At 47.3% G+C, this 15,885-nt stretch overlaps 1 pseudogene; it reads left to right on the top strand.

The window, feature by feature from the left end:
• The first annotated feature begins 2,304 nt into the window (after positions 1 to 2,304).
• Positions 2,305 to 14,427, top strand: LOC119362491 (annotated as a pseudogene).
• Positions 14,428 to 15,885: the final 1,458 nt, after the last annotated feature.

The raw sequence follows: 15,885 nt of genomic DNA, 5'->3' as shown, positions 1-15,885 counted from the left end.
TTGTATGCTGAAAAATTATGATGGAGGTTGGGTGGATAGGGGAATCAGAGTTGGTAACACAGCCCCGTGGATTTCCCATCTGTTATTTGCAGATGATTGCTTAGTGTTTATGAAAGCTGACTCGAGGAGTGCTATGAGGCTGAATGAAATCTTACACAACTACAATATAGGCTCCGGTCAGAGTGCAAACAAGGCAAAAAGTTCTGTGCTTTTTAGCCCTAATAGTGGCGCCTCGATTAAGATGGAAGTTAAGGCAGCTTTACAAATACAGAGAGAAGCAATGTCGGAGAAGTATCTTGGGCTCCCAACAGCAGCGGGAAGGATTACAGAGCAAAGCTTTGAGCATATAAATGAACACTCGAGGGCAAGGGTGCAAGGATGGTGTGAAAGAAAAATGTCATGTGCGGCAAGAGAAGTTCTTTTGAAGTCAGTGGTCCAAGCTTTACCGGCCTACTCTATGAGTTGTTTTAAACTCACAAAAGGTCTGTGCAAGAAAGTGACGACAAACATGTCACGATATTGGTGGGCTGGGTCACTGGATAAGAAAGGAATGCATTGGCAATTTTGGAACAAGATGTGCATTGCAAAGTCACAGGGAGGAATGGGATTCCGAGACCTGGAAATTTTTAATGACGCGTTGTTAGCAAAGCAAGCATGGAGAATACTTGAGAATCCAACCAGCTTGTGTGCGCGTGTGCTTAAAGCACGATACTTCCCTCATGAGGAGTTTTTAACGGCGGGATGTCCAGCTAGTGCATCCAAGACATGGAAAGAAATTATACAAGGAAGAGAGATGCTAAAGAAGGGACTCATCCGGAGAATTGGTAATGGAGAGACCACCGAGGTGTGGCATGATCATTGGATAGACGGGACAATATCCATGAAACCGATGGGAGCACTTCAGCCAAATTCAGTTCAGTTTGTGTCGGACTTGTTAGACCCGATGACAAATCAATGGAATATGGAGTTGATTCAGAGTATCTTCTATGCACCCGACGCGGCAGCTATTCTTGCTATGGCAAGACCGCGAGTAGGAGGTGCAGATGTGTGGGCATGGGCCAAGGAGAAATCTGGCCTTTTCACGGTCAGATCGGTGTATCGGCATGAGATGGAGACTAGAAGCCAGGGGACTGAATCTTCGGGTTCCTCATCAGGTGATACGACCATCTGGAAGGCATTGTGGAAAATTAACGTGCTCCCCAAGATCCGGGTGTTTTGGTGGCGCGTGCTAAAGAATTTTTTGCCGTCCTATGGGGAGCTTCAAAGGCGGCATATCAAGCAACTACCTCACTGTCCGATGTGTGGACACGATAATAAGATGTTGTTCCATTAGTTAATGGAGTGTGAGCATGCAAGACGGTTCAGGCAGCAGAACGTTTTTTTGGTATAGAGATACCAAGACTACACCCTGATACTTGGGCTCGAGATCTTTTGGATCATCGGTTTTACAAAAAGGAAGTGGCAGCTGTTATGATAACTGTTATGTGGGCTGTGTGGCATTCCAGGAACAACTATACTCATGGTGAGTTGGTGTACCAACCAATTAAATCAATGGTGATCATTGAAGAGATTATCAGGGCACTTGAGATACCTGAGAGGAAGAAGACCGAAAGTACTGCCCGTCGGGGTTGGCTACCACCAGATGAGGGCTGGATAAAAATCAATACCGATGGTGCGACGGATATGGGGCAACTGCGTGGAGGAGCAGGTTTTATTGCTCGAGATCACAATGGAGTTTTTGTTAGAGGAGGAGGTACAAGATATGATGGGGTTCTTGATCCATTATCCATTGAGGTACTTGCGTGCAGAGATGCGATCAATATGGCGCTAGATATGGGCTTGCAGCAAGTAGTTGTGGAGATAGATTGTCAAGAGATCCATCGGCTGTGGGAACTACCTCAGAAGTCGTCGTGTTTTCACTTGATCACGAAGATGAAGAATCTATCTTCTTTTTTCCAGGGATTTGAGCTACGGTTTGTAGGTCGCCAGTCTAATATGGTGGCACACCGTCTAGCTAGGCATTCGTTACAACTTTCTATTTCTTTGATTATGTATGATACAATCCCTGGGTGGCTGACTGATTGTTTGCAGTCAGACATGCTCGCACCTAATGAATAAAGAGTTGGAGGGCGTTTAGCTTAAAAAAAGCAGCGTGGTCAATCGAAGTTGTCGGTTGCCTACGCTCGCAGGTTCTAGCGGCGACACTGTAGAAACGGCCCCACAGCCACAGACTTCGTCCCCATTCTCACTCAAAATACCGGAAACACCCCTCGCGCCAAGCCTGCAGCCTCTGCCCTTATCCTCTTCCTCTGTTTTTGCCCGCTTTGCCCCCACCCCTCCCGAGGGCGGCGGCGACGCCACCGATCACCGCATTGCCTACTTCTTCCGCGCCGGCTTCCCCGCTCGTCTCGTCTCGGCTCCGACTCCCACGCCACGCCATCGCCATCGAACCTTCTCTCCGCGGAGCACGCCAGCTCGAAGGAGCTCCGAGCGGAGCTCCGTGCGAGCTTGCTCGACTGCTGCTTCAGAGCTGGTGACGACCACTAACCACCTCGCAGCGTCCTAGGAGTTCCTTCTGTTCTCGTCTTTGTTTTGATTGCCGTGGTAAACCTAATTCAGATGTTTCTATATGGCAATGGGTGCTCCCATCCTTCCAGTTCTGCGTGAATCTGTTTGCTGGCGCGGTGGAGTTCGGACTCACATGACAGCAGTTCATTTTTCCCAGCCAAGTTGTTGGTTCGCTTCAAGGTGGTGATACTCCGCTGCTCACCTTTCTGTCGGCGCCATGGAAGCCGTGCACGGCATACAGTCTCTGGCTTCCGGAGACGGCCATCATCACATTTCCCGGACCCTTGGGCCGGCGCTGCTGATCTCCGTCGGGTATATTGATCTTGGCAAGTGGGTGGCGACGGTCGACGCCGGGACTCGGTTCGGGTACGACCTCGTGCTGCTGGTGCTCCTTTTCAACTTCTCCTCGGTCCTGTATCAGTATATGTCCACCTGCATCGGCATGGTCACCGAGAAGAATCTTGCACAGGTACCTGAAGATTCATGAGTTCTTTCCTCTTGTATATGTAATAGCTAGTCTCATACCGTCCTTTTTTCTCATCCCAACTTAGTGGTTTGTTATTAGTTGAATAAGACCACATAAAGTTATATAGTAGTGGGAAAATAAGCAAACTCCTATTTTGAAAAAAGATTAATATCCCAACGTCAACGTGACTAGAAAGTTTTACCTTTTGATTCTTATTATGTAAGTTCTTTTTGCAAGATACTCTATTGCACTTTATTTTTACATTTCCCAGTTGCATCCACCATATGGTTCTTACTTGTAATGCTTTTATGTGAATTTCAAGATCTCCGACCAGGAGTACAGTCGGTTTATATGTGTCGGCCTTGGTGTCCAGGCAGGATTGTCTTTGCTTACTTCAGAACTAACCATGGTATGTCACTATGTCTACAAAGTTGAGGCAAATCTTCTTGTTTTTCAAAGCTTTATTCTAGAATATTCATTTGCCATGTTATGTGTATTGACTTGTAAGTAGTCATTACCTTGTGAGAATCTGAGTAACTCCTGACTTCTCTGAACATTTAGTATTTTGTCTGTGTCAGATTTCAGGTATAGCAGTTGGATTCAACCTTGTATTTGATCACGATGATCTCATCACGGGCATTATTTTTGCATGCGTTGTAATCAATCTGCTGCCATTTCTTTTGTCCTCTCGGGTAAGTTTATTGTTGACCCTGGAACTAGTAATTCTCGATAGCGTTATCTAACTCCTCTATGCCCTATGTGCTTTTGATATATTATTATGACCATTCTAGGACAAGAGGATGTCTGGAACGTTAAATGCCTGCATAGCGGGCTTTACGATTCTCTGTTTTGTGCTTGGTTTGTTAATCAGTCAACCAGAGATACCTCTCCATGTGAATGTGATGTTCCCCAAGTTGAGTGGTGAAAGTGCTTACTCACTGATGGCACTTATGGGTGCAAACATAATATCACACAATTTTTATGTTCACTCATCAGTTGTTCAGGTATTTTCCAATGCCTCTTGCTCATACATAGTTTAAATTGTCCACATATTTGGATTTACATTTGAAGTTGCACTAGCTGTGTCAAACTGTCTTCCATTATGAGTTGTTTGGTTACATGTTGCAACTTGTGTTGATACCTGGAGCAGTTGGCTTGCATGGTTTGTGTGTCATATTTCATAGTTTCAGATACAGATTATGCCATCGACGTGGTGCTGAATACATAGTAAGAAGTGTTCATCCCCAATAGGGACAATTACCCCCAAAAAAGACTAAATAGTTGGGCTTTGGGCTTTATGCTTGTGTTTGGTGTCATATCTCAAGTAGCTTCGGCATAGCGTTTGATTTGTTTCCTGACATTATACTTGACAGAATTATCATCTATACCATAGGAAATAGTGCTTTGACTATACTTCTATGATCATCGAATCAATTATGGGGTATTTGGTTCAAGGATGGGGTGAGTGGAAGATCCATCATTTTTCATCCCTCGTAAGCACAAAAAAACAAAAATGAGGATGAAGTCATCCCCAAAAATTTATAGGATGATCAGTTGATCACATGATGAACCAACCAATCTTCACATGAAGAGGTGGTCCTCCAATCCAACATTCAATTGAAGTATTAATGTTTCCAGGGTTCTCAGGCACTGTACTTTTTTGCTAAATCCACACTCTTCAACTATTAGAAAGTCTGGAAAACTGTTAATCTTTGGTTATGATGGTTCAGAAATATTATAGAACACATCAGGTATTACGTGGCAATGCACTTTGTACTCCCTGATTCTACAGTTATTTACAAACAGGTTCATTTTACTATTCTTTCCTGATTATTTGAGTTATCATTTCGTGTTAATTCAGATATCCTATATGCAGGTTCAGAGGAGGTCTCATGTTCTTACCCTTCGTACCCTGTTTCATGACCACCTTTTTTCTATACTATTCATTTCTACTGGAGTTTTTCTTGTGAACTATGTTCTGTTGAGCTCAGCAGCATCGGAATCTAGTCACAATGTGATCCACTCCTTTCACGATGCTGTAGATCTGATGAACCAGGTTTGTGATTCCAGTTTCTAAAGTATAAATCCAAATATTAAAATTACAATCATGCCTTTTGGTGTTCTATGTGTACGTCCTGAGTTTCTCTGGGTTCTTGTCTTCTGCAGATATTTACGAATCCCATGGCTCCACTTGTGTTACTAGCGGTTCTTCTCTTTTCGAGTCACATTATTTCATTGACATCTGTCATCGCCAGTCATGCGGTCATGGAGAATCTCTTTGGTGCAAACCTGTCTCTTTATGCACATCATGTGCTACTCAAGGTTCTTGCCATGGTTCCCACCATGTACTGTGCAAAAGTAGCAGGCTCTGAAGGGATATATCAGTTACTCATTCTGTGTCCGGTAATCCAGGGCATGACCCTGCCCTCCTCTACCATTCCTGTTTTCCGTATCGCCTCATCAAGGTCAATAATGGGCAACAACAGGATATCTTTATACGTTGAGATACTAGCCTTCCTTGCATTTCTTCTTATGTTGTTTACAAATATCATCTTTGCGGCGGAAATCCTGTTCGGTGACAGCAGCTGGACAAACAACCTGAAAGGGAACACCGAAAGCCCTGTCATAATTCACCATACTGTACTAATTCTAATGTCCTGTGCATCTATTGCTTTTACACTCTTCCTGGCTGTGACTCCACTAAAATCAGCCAGCAGTGAAGCTCAAACCCAGGAGTGGTCTGTGCACTCTCCGAGAGAAGCACCGGACACTACTCATCACAGAGAAGATACTTATCCGGAATATATCGCACACGAAGAAATTCAAAGGTATTCTATTGATGCTGTTCCAAGGGATTCATTGGAAAGTCATCAGAAATCAGCTTTGGGGCATACTGACAGTTCTGAAACCACTGCAGAATCCGATAACGGGACCCAACAATCAACTGCTCATATGGCGACCATTCCTGAGGCCGACCCCGTAACGTCCAGCAACCTTGAGGAGTCAAAATCAGTTGTTAGTGCTGGCTTTACAGAGTCAACTCCGAAGGTCTCTACTGCCACTGTGGTAGAACAAAGTTTCAACAGATAATAACCAAATGAAGAGCACGGCTGAGAAAGATGTTCAAGTAGAAACAGATGTTTGCACATACAAGGATAATGAGACTTCACATAATGTGAGATCCAGTAATAATTCCACTAGAGGCAAAGCACCCTCTTTATCTTCCAGTGATCCACCATCCCTTGCTATGAGCAAATATGAAGACACCGATGCTGTTAGTTGCAGTGGTGGTCTCCCAAATTTGCCTGGTTTGGGCCGTGCTGCAAGGAGACAGTTAGCAGCTATTATTGATGAGTTCTGGGGGCGTCTTTTCGATTATCACGGTAAGCTGACACAAGAAGCTAATTCTGAAAGGATCAACCTTTTGCTTGGACTGGACTTGACAACAGATGGTTCAGCTGGGAGAACGGATAACCAAAACACTCGAGCTTCCAAGAACCCTTAACGAGAGATACAGTGCCAGGATCAGGCATCTCTAGTCCAGACTTGTCTTTTGGTCTTCAGATGGGTGCCATGGGGTCATCAATCTGGTCACAGAACATGCGTTTACCAAACACAGACGTTCTGAGTTCAAGCAGCACCTTTCTTGACCAATATGCAAAAGAAATAGAAAATTATGATGTGACACCTTACTTTGATAACCAGTTCTATCAGCTTGCTACCATTCATGGTGGGTATCAGCTAGCAGACGATCTAAAAGGGATAGATGCAATTCGGCGTTCATGTTCCAGCATTCCACTGGACGCACGGGGACCTCCTATATCTTCTGAATCTGCTGGTTCTAACCATCCTGGCTCTGTTACTCGTGCTTGCAATCAAAAACTGCTTGGCTCATTTGGTTCTACCACTTTGCAGAACCCAACAATGAGCGGCTTAAGTACAACGATGGTAGGAAGATCCTATTACGATCCTACTACCATTCTTGGGAGTGAAAGTAATGGCTCATCTGCTTGCCCAAAAAAGTATCACAGTTCACCCGATATATCTGCTATAATTGCTGCAAGCAGGAATTCACTCTTGAACAAAGCAAATATGGGCAGCACTGCTGGAGATCACCATATCTTAGTAGGCTGGCATGTGAAAGATCACATAATGTGGGCACAGCGACCATGTCCCAGAGCTCTGTGCAGTTGAGTATGAACACCAAACCAACATCACTTTGGTCCCGGCAACCATTCGAACAACTGTTTGGTGTGCCGAGCGCAGAGTTGAATAATAGGAGCGCGGTGAACACCGAGCGGAGATCAAATGGCACCAAGGATGATTTCTCATACAAGGAATCTGAAGCAAAGCTTCTTCAGTCTCTCAGATTTTGCATCATGAAGCTCTTAAAGCTGGAAGGGTCGAGATGGCTTTTTAGGCAGAATGGTGGTTGTGATGAAGATCTAATTGACCAAGTTGCCGCAGCTGAGAGAGTTTCACAAGAAACTGCAGATGGCATGTATTAGACAAGGGTTTAGGGTTTTTGGCACACCTCCAACGTGGGGTGGCCCTTTCATTATATAACCATGTACAACATAATTACAAGTGGGGTCCAGTATATACAGAGTCTAACACCCTCCTCAATCTTAACCATGCTCAGAAGAATTCACTAGGTTGAGATTGCGCCTACACCCTTCAAACTGAGGAAGAGGCAGTGGCTTCGTGAAGATGTCAGCAAGTTGATCTTTCGAAGAGATGAACTTGATAAGAAGCAGTTTCTGGGCAACACGTTCCCTGACAAAATGGTAATCAACTTCGATGTGTTTGGTGCGAGCATGAAAGACTGGATTTGAAGACAAATACGTCGCACCAATGTTATCGCACCAAAGCACCGGCGGCTGCTTCTGAGGAATCTTCAACTCTCTGAGCAAGAACTGTATCCAAATAAGCTCTGCTGTGGCATTTGCAACTGCTTTGTACTCAGCTTCAGTGCTGCTGCGGGACACCATTGCCTGTTTACGAGCACTCCAGGCGATCAAGTTTGAACCAAGGAACACTGCATATCCCCTCGTTGATCGTCTGTTGTCCGGACTCCCAGCCCAGTCTGCATCAGAGAACGCAGAGAGAACACCAGAGGGGGCCGGTTGCAGATGCAAGCCATAAAAAGAAGTGGACCGGATGTAACGCAAGATGCGCTTAACTGCAGCCCAGTGAGAGTCTCGAGGAGCATGAAGAAACTGGCAGACCCGGTTGACCGCATAGGAGATATCAAGGCGAGTTATAGTCAAGTATTGCAAGCCACCAACAATGCTGCGATACTCAGTAGCCTCATCAGCAGGTAGGAGAGAACCATCATGAGCAGACAGTCGGTCAGTGAAGGACATAGGTGTAGTAGCTGGCTTGCACTGGAGCATACCAGACCTCCGAAGAATATCGAGAGAGTACTTCTGCTGAGTGAGAGTCAAGCCAGAACCAGAGGACAAAACTTCAAGGCCAAGGAAATAGTGAAGCTGCCCAAGATCCTTAACAGCAAAGTCAGCACTCAAAGTAGAAACCAGGCGATCCGCAGCATAGTCCGAGGAAATGACCAAGATGATATCGTCAACATAGACCAGTAGGTACATAGTAACTGTAGGTCGCTGAAGAAGAAATAACGAGGTATCGGCCAGTGAGGGAACAAATCCATGAGCCCGAAGAGTGGTGCCAAGACGCGCATGCCAAGCACGCGGAGCCTGCTTCAGACCATAGAGTGCCTTAACAAGACGGCATAGATGCTGTGGACGAGCTGGATCAACAAAACCTGGGGGCTGACGCATGTAAACCTCCTCCTCAAGAACACCATGAAGGAAAGCATTCTGAACATCAAGCTGACGAAGAGACCATCCACGTGTAATTGCTAGTGAGAGCAGAAGTCGAATTGTGGTCGGTTTGACCACTGGACTGAAGGTGTCCTCATAATCAAGGCCATGGCGTTGCTTGAATCCTTTAGCAACCAGGCGAGCCTTGTATCTCTCGATGGAAGCCTTGTATCTCTCGATGGAACCATCAGCATGTTTCTTTACCTTGAAAACCCACTTTGAATCAATGATGTTGACACCAGCCTTGGGAGGAACCAGTCGCCACGTTTCATTCTTAAGAAGAGCGTGGTATTCTTGTTCCATCGCAGTACGCCAGTGTGGGATACTCAGGGAAGCCTGAAAATGCCGAGGCTCAGCAGTAGGATCAGACTGGGCCTACGCCATGCAAGTCGCAAGCCAGGCCACCGTGCCATCCTTGCGTTCCTTAGGACGAAACACTCCACTTTTGCTGCGTGTGTGAGGACGCAGCACCGGGGGCGGAGCGGGTGGCGAAACCGACGGTGAGGAAGATGACGGGGACGCAGCATCCGTCATGGCAGAGGCTGACGCAGTCGGTGGCGGTGACGACGAAGACATAGCAGGAGACGCCGACCCACTCGAGGGCAACGTCGATCCAGGCGAGCAGGACAAGTGCCGCACAAGCGACGATGATGACGCGGGACTCCCAGGCGGAGACGGCCCAGGCGTCGATGGCGGGGGGCTCCCAGGCGGGGACGACCCATGCGTCGATGCAGGTGATGGCCCAGGCGTTGATGGTGACGGCCCAGGCATTGATGGCGAGGACGCCGGCGCAGACGAGATGGCCTGCTGGGCCGACGCACTAGTCAGCAGAGGCGGCGACTGGGCTGGCGTGGTGACGCGCGGGCCAGCAACCGTGGTCTCGGGCACGGGCGGGCTCGTTGCATGGGACATGCACGACGCCAGCCGATCGACGTGAGCGGCCGGTGATGACATGGCCGTCGGGGACGAGGGAGCCGGAGCGTCAACCTCATCCAGGAGCTGAAGCCGCGCACATCTCCCAATACCTGCACCATGGTTAGACAACAAAGAGGGCGAATGTGCAGCATCTACAAATTGATCAGGCAATATAGTGGATGGGTGCACTGGCGGTGTGTAGCTTGTGTCAGATGAGGGAAGAGCAGCAAAGGGAAAAACGTGCTCATCAAAAACAACATCTCGGGAGATATACACACGATTAGATGGGACATGAAGACACTTATACCCTTTGTGAACAGAACTATACCCCAGGAAGAGACACTTCTTTGACCGGAACTCAAGCTTGCGATTATTATACGGACGGAGATGCGGCCAACACGCACAACCGAACACTTTAAGAAACGTGTAATCAGGAGTCTGACCAAGCAAGAGTTCAAGTGGAGTTTTCATGTGAAGGAGCCGCGAAGGAAGCCTATTTATAAGAAAACAGGCTGTAGTAAAGGCATCGCTCCAAAAACGAAACGGGACAGATGCATGAGCAAGCAAGGTTAACCCAGTTTCAACAATATGACGGTGCTTACGTTCAGCTGAACCATTCTGCTGATGTGTATGTGGGCAGGAAACACGATGAGCGATTTCTAGTTTTTCAAAGAAGGTACTGAGGTTGCGGTATTCACCCCCCAGTCTGACTGTACATGAATGATTTTATGATCTAGGAGTCTCTCAACATGTGCTTGAAATTGTAAAAACACATTAAACACATCAGACTTATGCTCAAGAAGATAAATCCAGGTAAAGTGACTATAAGCATCAATGAAACTGACATAATATTCGTGCCCACTAACGGACAGCTGGGCAGGACCCCATACATCTGAAAACACAAACTCAAGAGGAGTTTTGACTATATGTGTAGAAACAGAAAAAGGTAACTGATGACTCTTGCCCTGTTGGCAAGCATCACAGACAACGGCATCTTTATTACTAGACTCGGACGGTAGCTCATGACGATGGAGGACATGGCGAACAATGGGAGATGCTGGGTGACCAAGACGAGAGTGCCATAGTGATGGAGACACACGGACGCCACTGAAGACTTGGAACGCAGCAGCAGGAGTGGGAACGTCGGTGGGAGCATCAAGAGCATATAGACCATGGCGGTAGCGACCTCTAAGAAGAATGTTCCTCGTAGCACGATCCTTAACAAAGAGATGAAACGGGTGAAACTCACAGAAAACATTATTATCCTGTGTAAGTTTAGGAATAGAGAGTAAATTACGTGCAACTGTGGGAACACGAAGAACATTTCTAAGATGCAAGGTCCTAGAGGTGTTTGTGAGAAGGGATGCCTGACCAACATGTGAAATGTGCATACCTGCCCCGTTAGCTGTGTGAACCTTGTCATGCCCACGGTAAGGTTGCTGGACAGTTAGCTTGCCCAGCTCGTTCGTGACGTGCGTGGTTGCTCCAGTATCCATGTACCAAGAAGGATCAACAGGATAAGAAGGGGTGTGACCCTGTTGCGCCATATTGACTTGACGCTCGTTGCCCTTGCCATTATTGCCGAGGCCAAGGAAGTCCGTCTTGAACCGGCGATGACAGCGAGAGGCAACATGGCGAGGCAGGCCACATAGCTGGCATGGCTGAGCCGCACCACAGGTGGTACAACAGGCACAGGCGCGGCCATCAACGACAACCACCGGGGCGCCAGAGCGCGGGGCCTGCTGCTGTTGTGTCGAGGGTGCACCACCACCATCGGACTTGCCCCCTCCTCCCAAGGAAGATGCAGAGGGGCCACGGCCACCACCTTTGCCGCGGTACACGGCGTTGACGGAGGAGTCGGTGGAGACGTCGGGGCGGCGCGCGTTGAGCTGTTGCTCCGTTGACAGGAGACGGCTGTAGAGTTCCTGAGGACGAAGAGGCTCCTTACGTTCGTTGATCACCTCGGCAAGCGAGTCATAGTCGCTGTCGAGGCCGGCTAGGATGAAGGATGTGAACTCGCTGTCGCGAAGGGGCTCTCCAATGGAAGCAAGAGTGTCAGCCAATTTCTTGATCTTGTTGTAGAAGGTGGTCACCGTACCATTGTCCTTGCGAGTTTCACCAAGCTTGGCACGGATGGCCATGGATTGAGCAGTAGACTGAGACGAGAAACTCGACTCCAGGATGTCCCACACCTCATGAGAGGACGAAGCAAAAAGGACTAGCCCGGCCACACCCTCACCCAGGGAAGATTGGATAGCTGAGAGGATGGCTTGGTCCTGAGCGATCCACGCACGGAACATCGGATGATGTGGCGGTGGACACGGCAGTGTACCGTTAACGAACCCCTCCAAGTAATGGCTGCGAAGGAGAGGAAGCACCTGAGCACGCCAATATAGATAGTTGTCCGGTTTAAGCTTCACCGGTAGGAGGTGCGAGAACAAAAACGGCGGCGAGGAGATCGCGGCCAAAGCAGCTTCGGCATCCACATATGGCGTCGGGGAGATCACTGGTGCAGATGGCGCCGCAGCCGGTGCATACAGGTGCGAGGGGCCATACGGGTAGGGCGCCCCATAGGGCGGCGGAGCCGGGTACGCGCCTTGGCCAGGATACGCCCCGTAGGAAGGACACGCGTGTGGCGACGGGCCGTACGGCGCCGCGTACAGTGGGTAGCCGCCGTGATTGGCATTGGCGGCATCGGCAATAGTAGGGCCGGCTGCGGTGTAGATGGCGGCAGCCGGAGCAGGCGCGATCGCACGCATCTGGTGCGACGCGGTAGGGGGCGGCGGCGCAGGCACAAGGGAGTGCACGGCAGCCGACGGCGGCGACGGTTGCTGGGACCGGGCCGAAGCAGCAGGCGATGAAGACGAGACGCCGGCGTACAAGGAAGACACCGGGCCGGCGAAGAGAGACCCCGCCGATTGAGTCTGCAGGGGCCCGAGCGAGCCATCCGCCGTGTAGGGCGCAGTCCCGACGTTGAGGAGACGCGCGAGGGACGGCGGGAGGAACGAGTGATCCATGTGGACGGGGGCGGCGGCAGGAGGGCGGGGGAAGAAACCGCGGTGCCGGCGGCGCTTGAGGCGGCGGCGGCGGCGGCGGCTGGTGGCGGAGGCGGAGCGGAAGACATTAGATCGTTAGGTCGGATACCATATTAGACAAGGGTTTAGGGTTTTTGGCACACCTCCAACGTGGGGTGGCCCTTTCATTATATAACCATGTACAACATAATTACAAGTGGGGCCCAGTATATACAGAGTCTAACAGCATGGGCGCTAATTGCATGCACGGACGGCTCAATTGTGGTGCTGATTGTGTTTGGCAAGCTTCCCTGGTTGTTAGTTTTGGTGTCTGGTGTATCCGTTGGGTGCTAGACCAGTCCCTTGCGGAAAGTAGGCCAGAACTTTGGGGCAAGTATACTTATGTTCTCAACCGTCTTCAGGTAATCCTTTTGTCTTGTTATTTTGCACCCTTACCGCTGAAAAAAAGATTACAACATGCACCCTTACCGCTGAAAAAGGCAACCTGAGAGGATTAAAATGAAGTTCCAGTTTCCAGTAAACTATGCTAGAGTCCATTTAATTTGAGGATAAGATTTGAGAATATATCAACTAATTAACCATGGAGGGTGGAACTGCTACATGACAACTGAACTTACCATGGTGATTGGAACGTACTGTTGAGCATATATCAATGTCATGTCATTCCCATCATATATTCCCCTGCAAATGTGAGTTTTCAGTAGATATGGTTCTCCCATGTCATTCTCCAAAAAAAGAAAAATCAAGATTTTGGCATCTTTACAAATGTTTCGACGATGAAATATACAGATGCCAAGCTCTTACTAAACCTACTGTGCACATTTTGGCATCCAGATTTTCTGACATCTTGCTTGCTTCATTTGATGTAGGGGATACTTGATCCTGCATTTTGCAAGCCTCGGAAACCCGTCAGCGGGTGCTCATGCCTCGAGAAAGCACGTCTGGTCGCCAAGCCCGTGTCCGCCACCTTCACCGCCGCAGCTGACATCTCGGCGCTGATCAAAGATGTGGAGCAAGCAGTTTCTGGCCGGAGGGGTCGAAGCGGCACGGTGGCGGGAGATGTTGCCTTCCCTAAAGGGAAGGAAAACCTTGCTTCTGTGCTCAAGCGATACAAGCGCAGGCTCTTGAGCAACAAGCCATCATAGCCGTCAGTCAGTCTGTCACCAAGCCTCTGTAGACTGTAGGGTTCTTGTTACCGCTGCTTCTCGTATCTAAGGTATCTTGGGTTTTTCTGCTGCACGCCGAGTACGCCTGGAAGCTTCTCGGTCTTGGTTCAGTAATGGCAATTGACTGTAACTGTGTTTTTCCATATAATGGCAATGGCATAATATTTTACGAGGGCAAGGGTGAACTGTCCCTGACTCCCTGTAGAGATTGACAAAAAAGGGTTTGTAGTTTGTTGAAATAGCGCTGTAAATTTGACTGTAACTCAAATTCCTCTTGTGGCTAAATCTTTGTATTTCAATGTTTCTGCGGGTTTTGCCGCCCCTTTCCACGAACAAGTTAAAGAAAGCCCTAGGATCCAGGAATTGTCCTGACTGATGCACAGGGATCGTTTCTGATCTACGTAGTCCATCGTTATAACGTAATGCACTCTTGGCAGACTATTTCCACGTTTTGTTTGTTTGGTTTCCCATCTCTGGCATTGATCGTTATACTCTCCCATCTCTGAATAAAATTCTTAGAGCAAGATTGATTGTGATATACTCTCATTTCTTAGAGCAGTATTTCTTATTGCCTATTATCTGTACTGATTAGTTGTATATACTATCTAAATTGTTCTGTATGTTGTTATACCAAGCCAATTTGTATATGTGACCTTGCCTTTACAGAGTATATATGTGAGATTTTCTTGGATTACGGACTAATGTATGGTCATGTTTAGGTAAATTCAATATATTTCATGTGGTCATTTATTTATTAAAATACCTATCATTTCATTGTAAAAACAGATGGGCGCAACAACTAATGTATGGTCATGTTTAGGTAAATTCAATATATTTCATGTGGTCATTTATTTAACAAATACCTATCATTTCATTGTAGAAATAGATGGGCACAGCAACGCGCGCCATCAATGATCTAGTTCCACCATAAAAATATCTACTACCAGCGTTGTGTTGCAATCTACGTGCCACTATTGCTCCAAGGTTATAACTTTTGTCACTGGTGAGAGCGGTGCGGATAAGACTTAAGTCTGGAGCACAAAGTTTACTACAATCTTATTTTCCTACAATGCATTTTCCATTAAATAGTGCAAAGTATTGGATTGAGATAAAATGAATGCTCTTTATTCTACCTTGAGTCACTCCTCTAGTCTCACCATAGCAAAGGCTAGTCAAGAACATCTCAAACTTTGACCTTGGTGGTTCATCAAATGAACCCCAAAATGGAATTTTGCAGTGATTAGAAAATGTCTCCAAAGGTATAGTAAATGAATTGTCATATAGTTTAAATGATACTCTGGACTCACAAGGATGGAATTTAAATTCTTTAGTAAATGATTCAGTGAGGCTGAGGTGTTAGTTGCACTTATCTACAATGTAGGGACCGAGCTCGACATTGTGAACATATTGCTCAAATTCTTCTTTGATGCCAACACGCACCATATAACCGTTGCATGGCCATAAACATGATTTGGTGGCGGCATCTCGAATGGAATTTCCACTTGGTTCAACATAGGACCAACGAACGGAGCTGCTACTAAAAGATGCCTTCGAGGATCTCCGCCTCGAAGAACTCCTTCCAAAGAGGTTCATCATATCCGCGTACAATTTTCTGAAAAGAATTGGATCACAATTTTTTGTCAACAAAACCTTATAAGAATGATAGCAACTACTCATAGGGATGCATAGAGGCCATCTCAAGCATTCAAACTACTTAGAACTCTAAGAATTTACCATGCAAGCTTATCTACAACAGCACCAAGAGAAACTAATTATTCAAAATATAAACCACTAAAGCAAAAACTAATTGGACCAACGAAGGAGGCACATACCAAGTAACAATCCCCCAAAACAGTTTCGAAAACCGAGCTTCGAGCAAAGAGATTGAAATCCGC

This window comes from Triticum dicoccoides, chromosome 2B (genome assembly GCF_002162155.2).
Source record: "Triticum dicoccoides isolate Atlit2015 ecotype Zavitan chromosome 2B, WEW_v2.0, whole genome shotgun sequence".
NCBI classification, from domain to species: domain Eukaryota; kingdom Viridiplantae; phylum Streptophyta; class Magnoliopsida; order Poales; family Poaceae; genus Triticum; species Triticum dicoccoides.
The sequence above is the reverse complement of the archived record's forward strand: the minus strand, read 5'-3'. Positions and strand labels throughout refer to the sequence as shown.